The sequence below is a fragment of the Tamandua tetradactyla genome, chromosome 17 (assembly GCF_023851605.1).
Source record: "Tamandua tetradactyla isolate mTamTet1 chromosome 17, mTamTet1.pri, whole genome shotgun sequence".
Lineage (NCBI taxonomy): Eukaryota > Metazoa > Chordata > Mammalia > Pilosa > Myrmecophagidae > Tamandua > Tamandua tetradactyla.
In genome coordinates this window covers 20,260,297-20,275,310 of record NC_135343.1, presented here as the reverse complement: position 1 = coordinate 20,275,310, position 15,014 = coordinate 20,260,297, and the positions used below count along the sequence as shown (strand labels likewise).

The 15,014-nt window shown below is 39.4% G+C and overlaps 1 pseudogene; it reads left to right on the top strand.

Moving 5' to 3' along the window:
• The first annotated feature begins 1,709 nt into the window (after window positions 1-1,709).
• LOC143661107 (tripartite motif-containing protein 59-like) lies at window positions 1,710-5,290 on the top strand (annotated as a pseudogene).
• Window positions 5,291-15,014: the final 9,724 nt, after the last annotated feature.

The following is a 15,014-nucleotide window of genomic DNA, read 5'->3' as shown; positions in this document are numbered from 1 at the left end:
TTTTATTGATATTTATGTTGACTTTATTATCCTTTATTTCAAAAGACAAATCTCACTCTTATATGAAAACTAACAAAGAATTTGTTCGTTCACCTTATAAAAGTGAGATGCTAAATAACATACTATATAGTTATAGTGGTTAGGAAATATTACAATGATTGAAAGAGATTTTCTATCCTTCTGTTAGCTAAACTTGCATGGGTGAAATATTATTCATATATTTATAAACTGTTTAAAATACCTAAAGTCTTGACAATATTCTCACTGTCCTTGTTATATTCTGATACTTACTGATCTATGTAATGTTAAACAACATTATAAACATTATTACTCTGGTTTTAGTCATTCTTAGAAAAAAGTTGCAGACCATAAAACAACCTATTTTGGCTTTATTTGACATGAAACCTAAAATAAAGAATAAAATCTTAATCAAAAAGTAAAAGTTTTTGCAAAGTCCCTTAATGGACTACAAAAAAGGTGAAACTATTAAACTTCCCCATCTGGGGACTTCTTGCTATTCTTTTAAGCAATAGGGGCTCCAAATTTCATAAGCCAAGCCCTTGATCTTGACACTTGCCCTAATAAAACTTATTTTCATAATGACAAAGCTACGCCTAAGGGTCACCCCCAAAGAACCTCTTTTTTCGCTCAGATGTGGTCTCTCTCTCTCAGCCAAAGTCTTCAAATAAACTCAATACTTCCCCTTCCTACATGGGACATGACTTCCAAGGGTATAAGTCTCCCTGGCAATGTGAAACAAGACTCTCAAGGATGAGCCTAGCCCTTGTATCATAAAATTAGTTAACCAAAAATGGAAAAGAAAGTTTCAGTGGCTAAGGAATTTCAAACAGACTTGAGAAGTCATTCTAAAAGTTACCCCCATACAAATTTCAGCCAGATTTTGCAATTGCCATAGTATGCCAAGCCCAACGAAACTGTTCCTGAAAACTCCAAGGAATACCCTGAGCTGCATCTTCTGTTCAGACCGTGTTTATGAAAATTTCTCACCCAGTTTGTTACTTCCAGATTAGAAGCCTTTCACAACAAAATTCTGGCCAGAGGCTGTGCTCCCATCCCCCACACTCAACCAGCCACTCGCAATAGCCAGAGACGTCTGTGCTCCCCCAAGTAGGGCCTACAACCCACTGACAGATTGAAGCAGCTACAGGAGACAGATCTGCCCAAATTCCTTTAAGATTAAGGGAGTCAGAAATCTCTGAGAGGGAAATTGAGGCAGGTTCTGGCTGGATGAGCAAAGGAAAATTCCAAAAGCAGTCAAGCCTCAAAGAGAAAGATAGCTCAGAAAAGAACAGCAATCAATAGCACCTGTGGGCCAGTGGTCCCCAGCTGAGTGAGTCATCTGTGGAGAAGGGTGGAGTCAACTAATCCCACCTGAGTGAGTCATCTAAGATCCCAAAATTTACAAAAGGAACAGAAATCTATAAAAGCAGATGGCCTGGGCCACGGTGGCTCAGCAGGCAAGAATGCTTGTCTGCCAGGCCAGAGGACCTGGGTTCATTTCCCATGCCTGCCCATGTGAAAGAAAAAAAAAAAAAGGTATAAGAAAAGCAGATGGCCCCAATGCTGTGGGGCCTTCTCCTCACATCCTTCTTTTCTTGGAGAATGCCCACATGTCTTCTCATATGCATTCTTCCTTTTTTTTTAGAGTAAGTAGATAGAACATTTATTGAATACATATGTAAGAAGACATGTGGGCACTCTCAGAAGAAAGGTAAGATAAAAAGCGAGAGGCAACAGGCAATGTGGAGCCATTTGCTTTTACAGATCAGCTTTCCTAATGCTCCCTCCCCCTTCCTTGTTCAGGACTTTTCTTCCCCTCCCTTCTCTCCAGGGCAGTGTCTGGTGGTAGATAGTACGTTTGGGTGGGTCTTTTGGCTTCGCCCTTCTCTGTAGATTCCTCACTCAGGTGGCGGATGTTTGGCACCCCCAGATGGATTGGCTGCTGCTGGGTGTTTCTCCTGAAAGGGTGTCTGTGGGAATAGGGCCCTTCTTGACCTTGATGAACTGTCCTTCTTCAAAGACTTCTCTCCTCTCTCACGTCCTTGTTCTAGCCTGCCTCAACTTCCGCCTCAGAGTGTTCTCACCACTTAATCTTAAGGGGTGCTGAGGGATGAAGGTCTGTTTTCTGTAGTTGTTTCTTGCTTGTCAGGGGTGTAGGCCCAGCTGATAGGGTATAGAACTTTCTGGATATCTCAGTTAAGTTGAGAGCGGGGGAGTCCAGAGGGGTGGTTAGAATGGCTAAAAATCTTCCCATCAGCATTGGTAGGGTTTGAAAGGCTTCTAGACTGGAAGAAATAAACTTAATGAGAAGCTTATAAATGCAAGGGCCAATCAATAACAAGAGGAGGATAGAAGTGAGAGGACCTAGGAGGTGCATTAGCCAAAAGAGACTGGAGAAGAGGGAAGGAAATGGCCATTTTTCTCATCTAAGAGTGAATCTTAAGCTGGGCAGCTCATTTCTGCTCAACTATGAAATAAGAGGGTACATGTGCCAAGTTAAGGGGTGCAGGGATGAGGCTTAGAAGGGGTTCAAAGCCACATGGGCTGTGGCTTTGGCTGCCTGTTGGTCCAGTTATTTTTTGAAGAGATGTTAGAATTATTTCTCTGATGGCCAGGGCAGTGAATTGTCACTATTTTTCTGTTGGTAAGAGCATAGTATTGAAGAGAGTGAGGATTTTTTTGCTTGTGTTTAATTGAAAACTCCACTCTCTCTACACTGCTGTGTGAGCATGCAGGACTGGGAAGGCATGGCTTTTTCTGTTTTCTTACTTGTAGAGCTCAATTGAGAGCAATTAGTTTTGCTTTTTCTAAAATATTTTTATTGAGAAATATCCACACACATACAGTCCAACCATATTATATGATCAGTGGTTCACAATATCATCACATAATTGTTTATTCTTCACCATGATCATTTTTAGAACATTTGAATCACTCCGGAAAGAGAAATAAAAGACAAAAAAAGAACTCATACATTTCATACCCCTTACCTCTCCCTCTCACTAACTCACAATATTTCAATCTACACAATTTTTACTCTTTATCTGCCCCTATTATTTATTTATTATCCTTTTTTTCTTTATCTGTGCATACTCTGGATAGAAGGAGCATCAGATACAAAGTTTTCACAATCACACAGTCACATTGCAAAAGTTATATAGTTATACAGTCTTCTTCAAGAATCAAGGCTAAGGAATACAGTTCAAGAGTTTCAGGTACTTCCCTCTAGCCACTCCAATACACCATAAACTAAAAAAGGATAGCTATAAAATGCATAAGAATAACCTCCAGGATAACCTCTCAACTCTGTTTGAAATCTCTCAGCCACTGAAACTTTATTTTGTCACATTTCTCTCCTCCCCATTTTGGTCATTTTCTCATTCCCATGATTCTGGGTCCCAGCTCATCCTCCGGAGTCGGGTCCCGCTATGCCAGGGAGATTTACATCCCTGGGAATCATGTCCCATGTTGGGGGGAGGTCGTGAGTTCACCTACTAAGTTGGCTTAGAGAGAGGAGGTCACATGTGAGCAACAAAAGAGGTGAGTTTCGCTTTTTGAGCTAAAGTTCCTGGGGATAGGGCTTTGGCTCCACTTTAGTTTGACTTGAAAAATTGGGAGCCCCTATTGTTTAAGAGAACAGCAAGAATTCCCCAGATGGGGAAGTTTAATAGTTTTACTTTTTTCTTTAGTCCTTCAAGGGACTTTACAAATACTAGACAGGTTAAATAAGATAATGCGATGTAGAAAATTTACAGCTTTTTAATGGTTTCTGTATGGCATAATGCTGACTTTTAGAGTTGGATAAATTCCATTTTGAGTTTTAAGTATCACATAGATACTTAAAGTTTTAGGGAATTACTAGGTTATACAAAGTGTGAAGCATTTCAGAACTTAGAAATACTAGGTAAAGATCAGGAGTAACTGTGACTACTATAAGAGTTTACAATGTAAGTCTTAATTATTTGTAAATATTTTAAATGAAGCTGTTTTAAAAAAATGTTTTTATTGAGAGTTCTTCATGCACACATATAGTTCTTCCAAAGTATGGCTCACAAAATTACATAGTTGTGTATTCATCACTATGATCATTTTTAGAACATTTGCATCACTCCAGAAAAAGAAATAAAAGGAAGAAAAGAAAAAAGAATCCATCTCATACCCCTTACCCTTCCCTCTCATTGACTACTAGGATTGTAATCTACCCAATATTTTTACCCCTTGCCCCTCCCTATTATTTATTTATTTATTGTCCTTATTTTTTTTTCTCATCTGTGTGCCAAGTTAAGGGATGCAGGGATGTGGACAAGTAGCACCTTACTTTTAAAGGTGAGAGAACAAATGTTTTGTAACAGCTTTCCTTTAAGACTGAGAAGATGGCTTTCTGAAATACAGAGATGATAAGGTCAACATAAATATTAAGAAGGATAGTATTTTGGTATGATATGAAGTTTTTAACTTTTAGATAAAGTACTCGGATGATTAAGAAAAACTTCCCTATAACTTTTCATTGAGTCGTTTAACTGAGCTGTTTGAACAGTTAACTGACACACGCTGGACAGATCTGAGTCATCTTACTGAAACACTGAAAGAACAAAAATCTCCTTCCAAGAAGATGGTCCAGCTGATAAGGAAGCTGTTCTCCATTATTGTAAAGAACTTAGTGACACATTAGAACAGAAGAAAAAAAATTTCCTAACTGCCCTATATGATGTTGGAAATCTGATTAATCAAGAATATGCTTCACCAATTGAAAGAATAAAAGAAATAAGAGAGCAGAAGCTTGAATTAATGACATTGACCACATCTTTGCAAAAATAATCTCCACTTAAAGTTCTTGAAAAAGTTCATGATGTCCATGAGCATGTGCAGATCTTGAAATAAAGGACACTTCCTGAGGTCTAATCTGTTAAAATTTATCATCGAGAAGCCAAATATTGAAGGAACAGAAATTGGACAAATTAAGAAAGTTCTCATTCCTGAAATGAAAATTTCTTCAAAAAAGGATGACTGATAAGGATGAAAAAGAAGTTGAATTTTTTAAAATTTTAGACATTGTCATAGTTACACTAATTTCAGTGATATTAATGTTGATACTCTTTTTCAATTAACATATAATAACCTTTCTAAGTGAATCATTTCAATATGTTTTTCTGAAGTGTCTTTATCTGTTTACCAAAGCTTATCTAACAGTTCGCATAATTTAAAGGATATACTATGTCACACTTTATATTTGCTAAAGGAATTCATGTGGACAATAGTTTCTCATTGAAATGTGAAATCTTGGTTGTTTAAATGGGCTTATTCTGTGCAGCAGAGACTAATCACTACCAAATGAAGAATCAGGGTAGCATGGATAAATGAAACAAATAGCAAATTAAATGTTATTAGTTGCAACAAATATATAATAATATTTGTTATATCTGTCTTGCTTCTGTCCGATAAAAATGTCAAAGTTAAAAATGAGACAGAATGTCTGAAAATGATTCAAATCAAGTCATTATTAGAAAACTATAATAAAATCTAGTAATTACATTATTTGCATATTTATTAAAAAAGAATTATCCCATTTTGGTTGACTCGATAGAAGTTAACTTACCACACTGATTTTTTTTTGTCACATTTCACTCTTTTTTCCGTTTGAGTATCCCATTATTAAAGTACCATTTGTTGAATTTTTGTTTGTTGGTTTGTGTGTGTTGGGAAGTGCCTGGGCTGGGCATTGAACCCAGGTCTCCCACATGGCAGGTGAGAATCCTATCACTGAACTACCTTGCACCACCCAGACATTGATATTTAAACATGTCTTTTACCATGATTATACACTATAGTGGCTGGCTTTGTGATTATTTTTATGTGTGTGTGTAGTTTTTAGTTTGAAAGATGGTATTCTAGTTTGTTAGCTGCCAGAATGCAATATATCAGAAATGAAACAGCTTCTAATGGGGGGAATTTATTAAGTTGTAAGTTTACAGTTCTAATGCTGTGAAACTAATTAAATTAAAGCAAGTTTATAAAAATGTCCAAATTAAGGCACCAACAAAAGGTTACCTTCACTCAAGAAAGGCCGATGAAGCTTCATTCTCTCAACTGCAAAGGCACATGGTGAACATGGTGATGTCTGCTAGCTTTCTCTCCCGGTTTCTTCTTTCATGAAGCTCCCCCGGGGGTGTTTTCCTTCTTCAGCTCCAAAGGTCTCTGGCTGCATGGGCTCTCGTGGTTCTCAAGCTTTTCTCAAAATATTTCCTCTTTTAAAGGATTCCAATAAAGTAATCAAGCCCCACCTGGGATGGGTGGAGTCACATCTCTCTCTGATCAAAGGTTAAGACACACAATTGGGCATGCCACATTTCCATGGAGATAATCTAATCAGGCTTCCAACCTATGATACTGAATAGGAATTAAAAGAAACAGCTGCCTCCACAAGATGGATCAGGATTAAAACATGGCTTTTCTAGGGCACATAATCCTTTAAAACTGGCACAGATGACAAAATCCAGAAAGCACACATGCCTTTTATTTTGATGTGGCTTGAAGCTTTTGAATGGGTGAATAATGGTGGTCCAGAGGTTTTACAATGAATAACTGATAAGGGATTGCTTTTATTAAGGATCTGTTTGATCAAACAGTCCTGATCCACTCATTTAATGTGTTTTAGATTTAAGAGCCTTAAAATTGTTCCTTCCAAACAATTATTCATTCTCTGAGTGTCTTGAAGTAATTCCAAATAAAGCTATTACTGTTGGATAATCTAAGTATTAGGGAACAATAGTATTTTCTAATACAAATCTATTATTTTAGTTTAAGATTGCATTTGTGTCATATTTTAGTCTTGTCAGTAGATAAATCAGTTCTTTGATAATTTGAAAACATTATTTAAATAGAATTATGTTGGTGACATATTCCATTCTCAGCAAAGATGACATCATCAACTATATTTGTATGAATGAGAACCTACCTAGTTATTAAATCTCAAATTCCTTTGATTTAATCGTACTAACAGTGACTGGAGTTGCGATGCTTGTGGTAGCTTGTGCGATGCTTTAGCTATTTGCCTATGCAAGTATAAGCTCAGTTGCTTACCAAAGAAATCCCAGTGAACTGTTGCTCAGTGATCACATTTCTTATCTTACCTAATTTAAAGATTTTCCAAATTAGTGGTCCTGGCCATACAGATTACATACAAGTAATAAATGTGGCTGTATCCAGGGTACTAGTTCTAAAAATACCACCATGGTTTATCTGAGAACAAATCAAACAAATTTGATTCAGAAAGTTGTATTATCTCCATTTGGGACCAGAATCAGATTACATCTAGCATGGTTATTGAGGTGTCAAAGAGCATTGAAGGGTATAATAGGTGTGGGGAGAAATGTGTTCAGATATTAAGATAAAATAAAAATACATTTTACCCTGAAAAAAAAATAAATAAAAAAACAGCAGTTTGAGAGCAGCATTGACAATTACAGAATTCATTTTTATAAACTTTGTCATCTTGCAGTCAGCAGTGACTATAAATAATACTTTCTTAAACTTTTCATAACTTTCCACGTTTATCCAGGTCCTGCAGTTAGCAAGCAATTCCAAAATTCACTTTTTAAAACTTTTTGCAACTTTCCATACACATTCAGTTAGTGATGACTACGATAAACAAAATTCACTTTTATTTCAGGAATGTGTTAGTTCATAAAGTTAATATCTTGTAACACTGAGCTTTAAGGCAGTTGAAAGTTAGTAAGGTCTGTTGCTAAGGCATTCTTAAAGGTGTGGGGATTATTTTGAAACCTTTAAGTCAGCACTCTTTAAGTGAGCTGGGCAGGAATTTTGTTATTTCAAAGCAAATTGGTATTGAGAGTCAGAGTGAAGAAGGATACAAAATGTGTCTTTTAAAAATTAGGACTGAAAATTTTAATGCAGACAAAGTTACTCAGCAGGCTTGTCCTGGGATGCCTTTATTCTCTACAGGCAAGTCTATTTGCCTAGGAATTTTAGGGGGATACCAAGAGGCCTCAAATCTAGTAAAGACCTTAGGACAAACAAGAGGGTAAATACCAACCAGGTTTACTAGTCATAAAGTGTCCCCCAAGGAGTAAAGAAGATCCCTCCCTGGAGGGGGGTGGGACATTCAGGGACAAAGAGAAATTGATGGGACACTAGCATGTCCTCAAGTTTACAAAGAAGAGGGGTAGAGAAGATTCTAGTTTTGACTTTACCATCAACTCCCATAACTAGGCAAGTCTAAGTAGAGGTAGGTCCAGAATGGGAGTTCAGTACACAGTGGTTCTAGGGTTAATAAATTAATAATCTTACCTGCCACGCTGATGTCACCTGGGGCTTCCCTAAGTTTGTGAGATGTGAAGTCAGCAGAGCCATGCACCCTCAATCTTCTTCACTTGCCACAAGCAGGCCTCGAGGGGCTGTCCTGCTCCCCCTTTGGGAGACAGTGCAGGCCCTGGGCCCAAAGCCATGTTGGTCGCACCTGCAGCAAGGCCCTGGTGAGTCCCAAGGTCAAGGGTTGTTTCAACGTTTCTGGCACCCTCTTTGCCAGTGGCCCTCTGACCCACAGTTGAAGCAAGGCCCTGGACACCTGGACCTACAATTTGGCTGACCTCAGGGGACAGGGCACTGTTAACAACAACTGCAATAAGCTAAGCCTGTTCTCTGTTTTATTTATTTATTTATTTATTTTTGCTTAACTCTATTTTTCTCCTCCACAGCCTTGTTTCAACTGTTAAAGACAGGAAAGGCAGTTTCTAATAAGTCTTTAATGGGAGTTTGCAGGCCCGCGGAGAGCTTTTGCAGCTTAATCCAAATGTCAGGGGCAGACTGGCTGCTGAAATGGGTATCCAGTAAGATTTGCCCTTCCCGGGAATCTGGGTTTACATTAGTAAATTTTTAAGGCTTCCATTACTTCTCCTGGAACAGAGCCAGGTTTTCTTCTCTCTCCTGAGTGATTTCCCTTAGCTTATTACAGTTAAGTGGCTTGGTAGTACATATTCTCATGCCTTTTGGCCAACAAGTATTTTCTCTTTTAATGGAAACTGAGACATGGGCAAAACACAGTGACAAATCTTTTTTTAGGTCCTAGTCTTGATGGAGAGCCACAAATATATGGGCCTAGGGAATTTCTGACAACTTTTCCTGTCTTTTACACACTGGAGGATGGTATTGTAATTGAGAGTCCCATCAGCGTGCTATGCTTCCCCATCTTTTAGCTTGTATTAAGTGATGGCCTTTATATTTGACTGCAGTGGGTTTTAATAGCGACTAAATGAGGATTCTGGGAAGGTGGAGCTATTTAAAAGGGGGATATTCAAACTATTTGCCTCCTTCTGCAAAGAAGAGTTATGAGGAAGAAGTATTTGTTAGTCCTCTTGGGCATAACATTGGCAAGAGCCCTTCATGCTTTTGTCCTGATATAAGGCCATACAAGCTGTATGTGAAGAATTTCTTGTCACGTTCCCTCTCTTTTACAAAAGAGATTTAATTGTAAGATAGGGTTATAACTCACTGTTCCATACGTGGGCTAATGCTGACTGCCTCCAAGTGATACTGTGGCCGGGCAGGATTGCAGTAGCCTTTTAGCTTTGTGGTGGGAAAATTATCCCAGTTCCATAGCAGGTAGCCCAAACTGTCAGCTGGAATATCGGAAGTATCACGCATATCTAAGGAAGAGGGAAAATAAGATAGGCTTCTGTACTGGTGCCCAGCATCCAGAGTCACTGACCTGCTCTTCCAAGCCTTGATCCCTTGCCACCATGGGATCATGCTCCCTATCCCCAGGGCCCTTGGGATCCGCAAAGACTCAGGAGATGGATGGCCCGGTACCATCTTGAAGCTGCTGAGCTGACCCACCTATTTTCCTGGATGTTTGTGCTCTTAACTTACTGCCTAGAGTACTGCCTCAGAGAATAGAAAGGATCTGACACAAACAAACAAAATTTAGGGAGGGGATCTCCCAGGTGCCAGCCCAGGGTGTTGCCCTGATCAAACTAGAGGAAAAGAACATGGCAAGGAAATCAGGCACCTTTAAAACATGGCTTAGTATGCTTTTCAGGCAATTAGAGGGGCCTAGGTATGGACATATTGCAACCTAAACCAGAGGTGACACCCTAGAATATTAAAGAACACCTTGTTGGATATAAGAATCCTTAGCCCAGAATTTTATGTTACAACAGAGAAAATGTTTTAGAAGGGACTGAAAGCCAGACAGTAGAGAAAGAGGGAGATTTTTATGGAGGCAGTATAGAGGACTTCTGTGGAGGGAAAGGAAGATCAGATTTAGCAGGGGGAAGGGGGGTCTGTGTCCTCATAGGGGAGGAAAAGAGAGTGGGGGGATATCTTGGAACGCTAAGGAGAGAGAAAGAGAGAGAGAGAGAGAGATGGCGGACTTGATTTGCTTCTCATTGCACTATTACTCAACATGGGGAGAAGCCCCTAGTCAGAGATTCCAGAGGGCTGAATCACCCATCACCCTGAGCCTCCTTGGGTAGTTGAAGTTCTCAGAGTAAACGGAGTTTATGTCCTGGGGGAGGCAGTTCAGAAACCTTAGAATCCTAGAGACACAAAAGCCAAGTGAATGGGAAAGTCTCAGAGAACTGAAGAGAGGGAGAGGGAGAGGAGAGAAAGAGAGAGAGAGGGGGACTTGATTTGGCTCCCATTGAATCCTGCTTGGGAGAAACCCCCAATCAGGTCACAAAGAGTGGTATCACCCACTGCCCTGAGCTTCGTTGGATCTACACAGCATGGAGACAGGGCTTCTGCTACTTTCAAGGAGTTGCCTATGATTTAGGGTGAGCCGAGTTTATGTCCTGGGGGAGCCAGATTTTTGATTCTCTAGATTCCTAGAGAGAGAGAGACAGACAGACAGACAGACAGGGAGAGAGAACCAAGTGAGAAGAAAAAAGCAAAAGCATGTGGCCAAGTTTTCCAGTCAATAAGCATGACTTACCAGTCTAGACAGACAGAGAGATGTGTCTTCTGACTGACTTGCCAAAACATGTTGCTGGATTTTGATTTCCAGGTTCTTGGCCATGACTTGAGAAAGAATTCAAGGGCACAGCACAGCATAGAGTAAGCAGATAGGAAGTTTATTGAATATACATATAAGAAAACATGCAGGCACTCTCATAAGAAAGGAAAGATTAAAGGCAAGAGGCATCTCATGCATTCCTAATAAACTTCTACCTGCTTACTCAATTTGGACTGTGCCCATGAATTCTTTCTCATGGCCTGGCTAAGAACCGTGGGCCTAGCTGATGCCTTATGACCAAATGACTGACTTATTGTTTCATCCAAACATTTCTGCCTGGCTTCTCCTGCTAGAGTTATGTATCTTTACATTAATAATGGAAAATCAAATGAACTCCTTCTCGTCTTCTGGGATAGTTCTACAAATTGCACAAATCAAGCAACTGTTAACATTTTGCCATATTTACCTCGTCACTCTCTCTCACCTCTGTACTATTATTATTATTGTCCTCAATCGTTTGAGCTTTGCAGACAAAGTTCCCCCTTATCCCTAAATGATTCAGAACATATTTACTGAGAACAAGGATATTCTCTTACAGAACAACAATAAAAAGGCCAAATTAAAGAAATTTACAATTGATATAACACTTAATATATGGTCTATATTCAAATTTTGCCAAGTATTCTGATAATGTTTTTAATGGCAATCTCCTACTCCTCTTCCATCCAGGAGCACACATTAATTTAATTGTCCCGTTTGTCAACTTTCTGAATTAAGATTTCAGATCCTGTGCTGTTCTCTACAGCCTTTGGGCTCCTCTCTTTCCTACTACAGTCCTTGGAATACCACAAGGCATTCCTTTTCATGCAGGTGACCAGCAGAATGACCTTGGAAGTTGGTAACTAAGTCACAACACAGTCAGACCAAGCCTCAAGACATAGTCAGAATTCAATCAGATTTTAACATCTATTCAAGGTGTGGCTCTATTAAATGGGAAGATCAAGAAAAGAATTCCATGAACTCCAAAGGTCTTTCCACTTGCCAGAAAGACATTTAAATATCTAAAGAACCTAAGAAATGCAAAATCCAAACAAAGCTATCTCAGTCTGGGTAGTTATAGACTTCCTCAGGTAGAATGGAGAATTAGGTAATATGTAACTCGACCACATTCTTCTTTAAATTCTGGAATCAGAAACATTATCGTGCAAAAGTGCCTCCAAGGTTTACAGCTCCAGCACTGGGACTTCAGGAACCTCAGTCAACATCTCTAGTCCATGAACAACTCCAGCTAAAATTTGTAGGGATGGGAACTCCAAAAAATTGTTTAGGATGATGTATTTGATTCCATAGGGGGTTAAAAATAGAGATTTATAATGATTTATAGAGAGGAAATAAATCAAATTAAAATATTAGAAATAATCTGTATATTTAGTATTTTAAATACTAGGCATGTTTTAGAGAATTCGGGACTTTACCCCACAGTACTTTATAGGTCTAATATAAAACATATAATTGAGAAATTAATTTAGACATGTGATTTTAGGTTGAAATTTTGCTGTTTGTTATCAGTATTGGGACAGTCAAAAGAATAAAGAGTCACCATATTTATAAGTATAACATTATTATAAGATGTAAGGTTTTGGGAAAGCGTATTTATTAGTCATCGAATTGTAGTTCTTCAAAGGAGATGAAATACATTAAATGTTTGAAATATTTAAAAGGGTTAAATTCATTAAGTTTGTAAATAATTGTGAAACATAAAATTAATAATTGAAGGCCCTTTCAGAGTGATTATTAAAATTTGCTAGATTAATGCACAGAATATTAAAACCTATAACCTAAACTTAAAAGTTTAATAACTAGGTTTGTAATTAACTTTAATAACTTGAATATTAATTTTTAAAAATGAAGTAATTTCTGTGTAATCTTTCCAGTCCTCAAAAGCCATCCTCAAAGGCACTGAAATCCCACATTTACAGAGGTAGTCTCCTTGCTAATAACAAGTTGGGGCTGTTGCCAGCCGGAAGCTCCAAGCGGTGGCTGACATTTTGTTGGATGCTGTTTTGCTTGGAGGAGCAGAAACTGCTCCCTTCCTGCACACAGAAGAGTCTAACTGCAGAGAGCCCAGAAGCTTCTCTATCAGGAACATGGCCAATGAGTGGCTTTGTTATTTGGGGAACTTCAGTCTTCGGAAATATTTGTTCCTCCGCCCTTCCTTAAGTGCTTTTCTGGCTGGCCAAGCAGGGCATGTTTATAATTTTACTTATTTCTAATTGAGATAAAGCTAAAGTAGATCTTGCCTAGGTCCTCTACTGTATTTTCCTTTCTGGCATAGCATCATTCAAAGGAGCCATCTGCTTTTACTATTTTTACTGTTTGCCTCTATAAAGTGATGAACAACAACTAGTGCCCTACCTCCAGAAAATTCTCGGCTGGTTCTGCTCCCTCCCACCTTGCTCAGGGGGTGTGGTAGTTAGATTCAGTTGTCAACTTGGCCAGGTGAAAGCACCTAGTTCTGTTGCTGTGGACATGAGCCAATGGTAGGTGAATCTCATCTGTTGCTAATTACATCCGCAGTCGGCTAGGAGGCGTGTCTGCTGCAATGAGTGACGTTTAACTTAATTGGCTTGTGCTTAAATGAGAGAACGCAATGTAGCACAGCCTAGCAGCTCAGTATTCCTCATCTCAGCACTTGCAGCTCAGCCCAGGCCTTTGGAGAAGTCACCCCAGGGAAAGTTGTTGGAACCCAGGGGCCTGGAGAGAAGACCAGCAGAGACCATCCTGTGCCTTCCACGTAAGAAAAGAGCCTCAGTGGAAAGTTAGCTGCCTTTCCTCTGAAGAACCAACAAAATAAATCCCCTTTTATTAAAAGCCAATCTGTCTCTGGTGTGTTGCATTCTGGCAGCTAGCAAACTAGAACAGGGGGTGAGGTACCCTCCCTGTACACCCATTCTGTGCAAGGTGTTCAATGCCCTTGCCCTGGGTCTAGGATTGTTGGGTGGAGGCGATGTAGCTGCAGGGGATGGGTCAGCAAGCAGGTACCCAGAGGAGAGCCTGAGGCTAACACTTCTCTATACGCTGGGTCTTGGGGTGTTTCTCCACATCCCCCCAGCAGCCTGTCCACCTCCTGTCCTCCAGCCCCTGCAGTCCCCACTCCCCATCCCAGGTGGCAGGAGCAGGACACTCCTTCACTATTAGGCTTCCAAGCCTTGTTGGACAGCAGCTTCTTTGAATCTTTTGTTTGTGCTTCCCTGTGACTCAAGGAGGGAAAACTGGTGCTTGGGTACCAGTGAGAGAACAGAGTAGAGAAGGAAATAACCAGAAATAAAGAGAGAGGTGGTTATGATCCTGCGACACTGCAAACGACTCATTTTATTTTACCTTATGTTTTACTTTAAATGGAGAGAGGGAGTATGAGCTAAGGAGGATGGATAGGAAAACAATTCTTGCCCCAAACTGGAAAGTAGGATCCAAAGTACAGACTCTGGGTTTGAATGTTTCATCACTTCAGCCACACTTGTGGCTGTGTAACCACAAGTAAGTCACTGACATTTCCAGGCCTCACTTTCCTCATCAGTAAAATGGAATCTTTTCTGGTACTTTCCTAAGAGGATTGTTGTGAAGCTTAAATGAGAAAATGCTTCTAAAGGGCTTAGAACAATTTCTGGCAAAGAGTAACTCTTGAATAAGTGTTTACTATTATTGTCATTGTCATTATCATTAATTCTAAGCCAGCCTAGTAGACCAGGAAAGACTTATGTTGCCATATTAAAACTTTATCCAGAAAACTCAGGACACCTGTGGGCCAAAATACCCCACTTTGGTACAGCCAAATGACTGGTCCTATATACTGCCATCAGGGAATTTTGAGTTGTGTCCTTCTCATGATTCCTGGAGAATTAAGGACACAGTGCCTGGTGTGCACTTTGTGTTTTCTCTCCAGCTTTCTCAATAAACTCACAAAAGTGAAAATAGAATGATATCTTACTACATATAATTAATGCGTTCACAAGAAGTTAAGAAC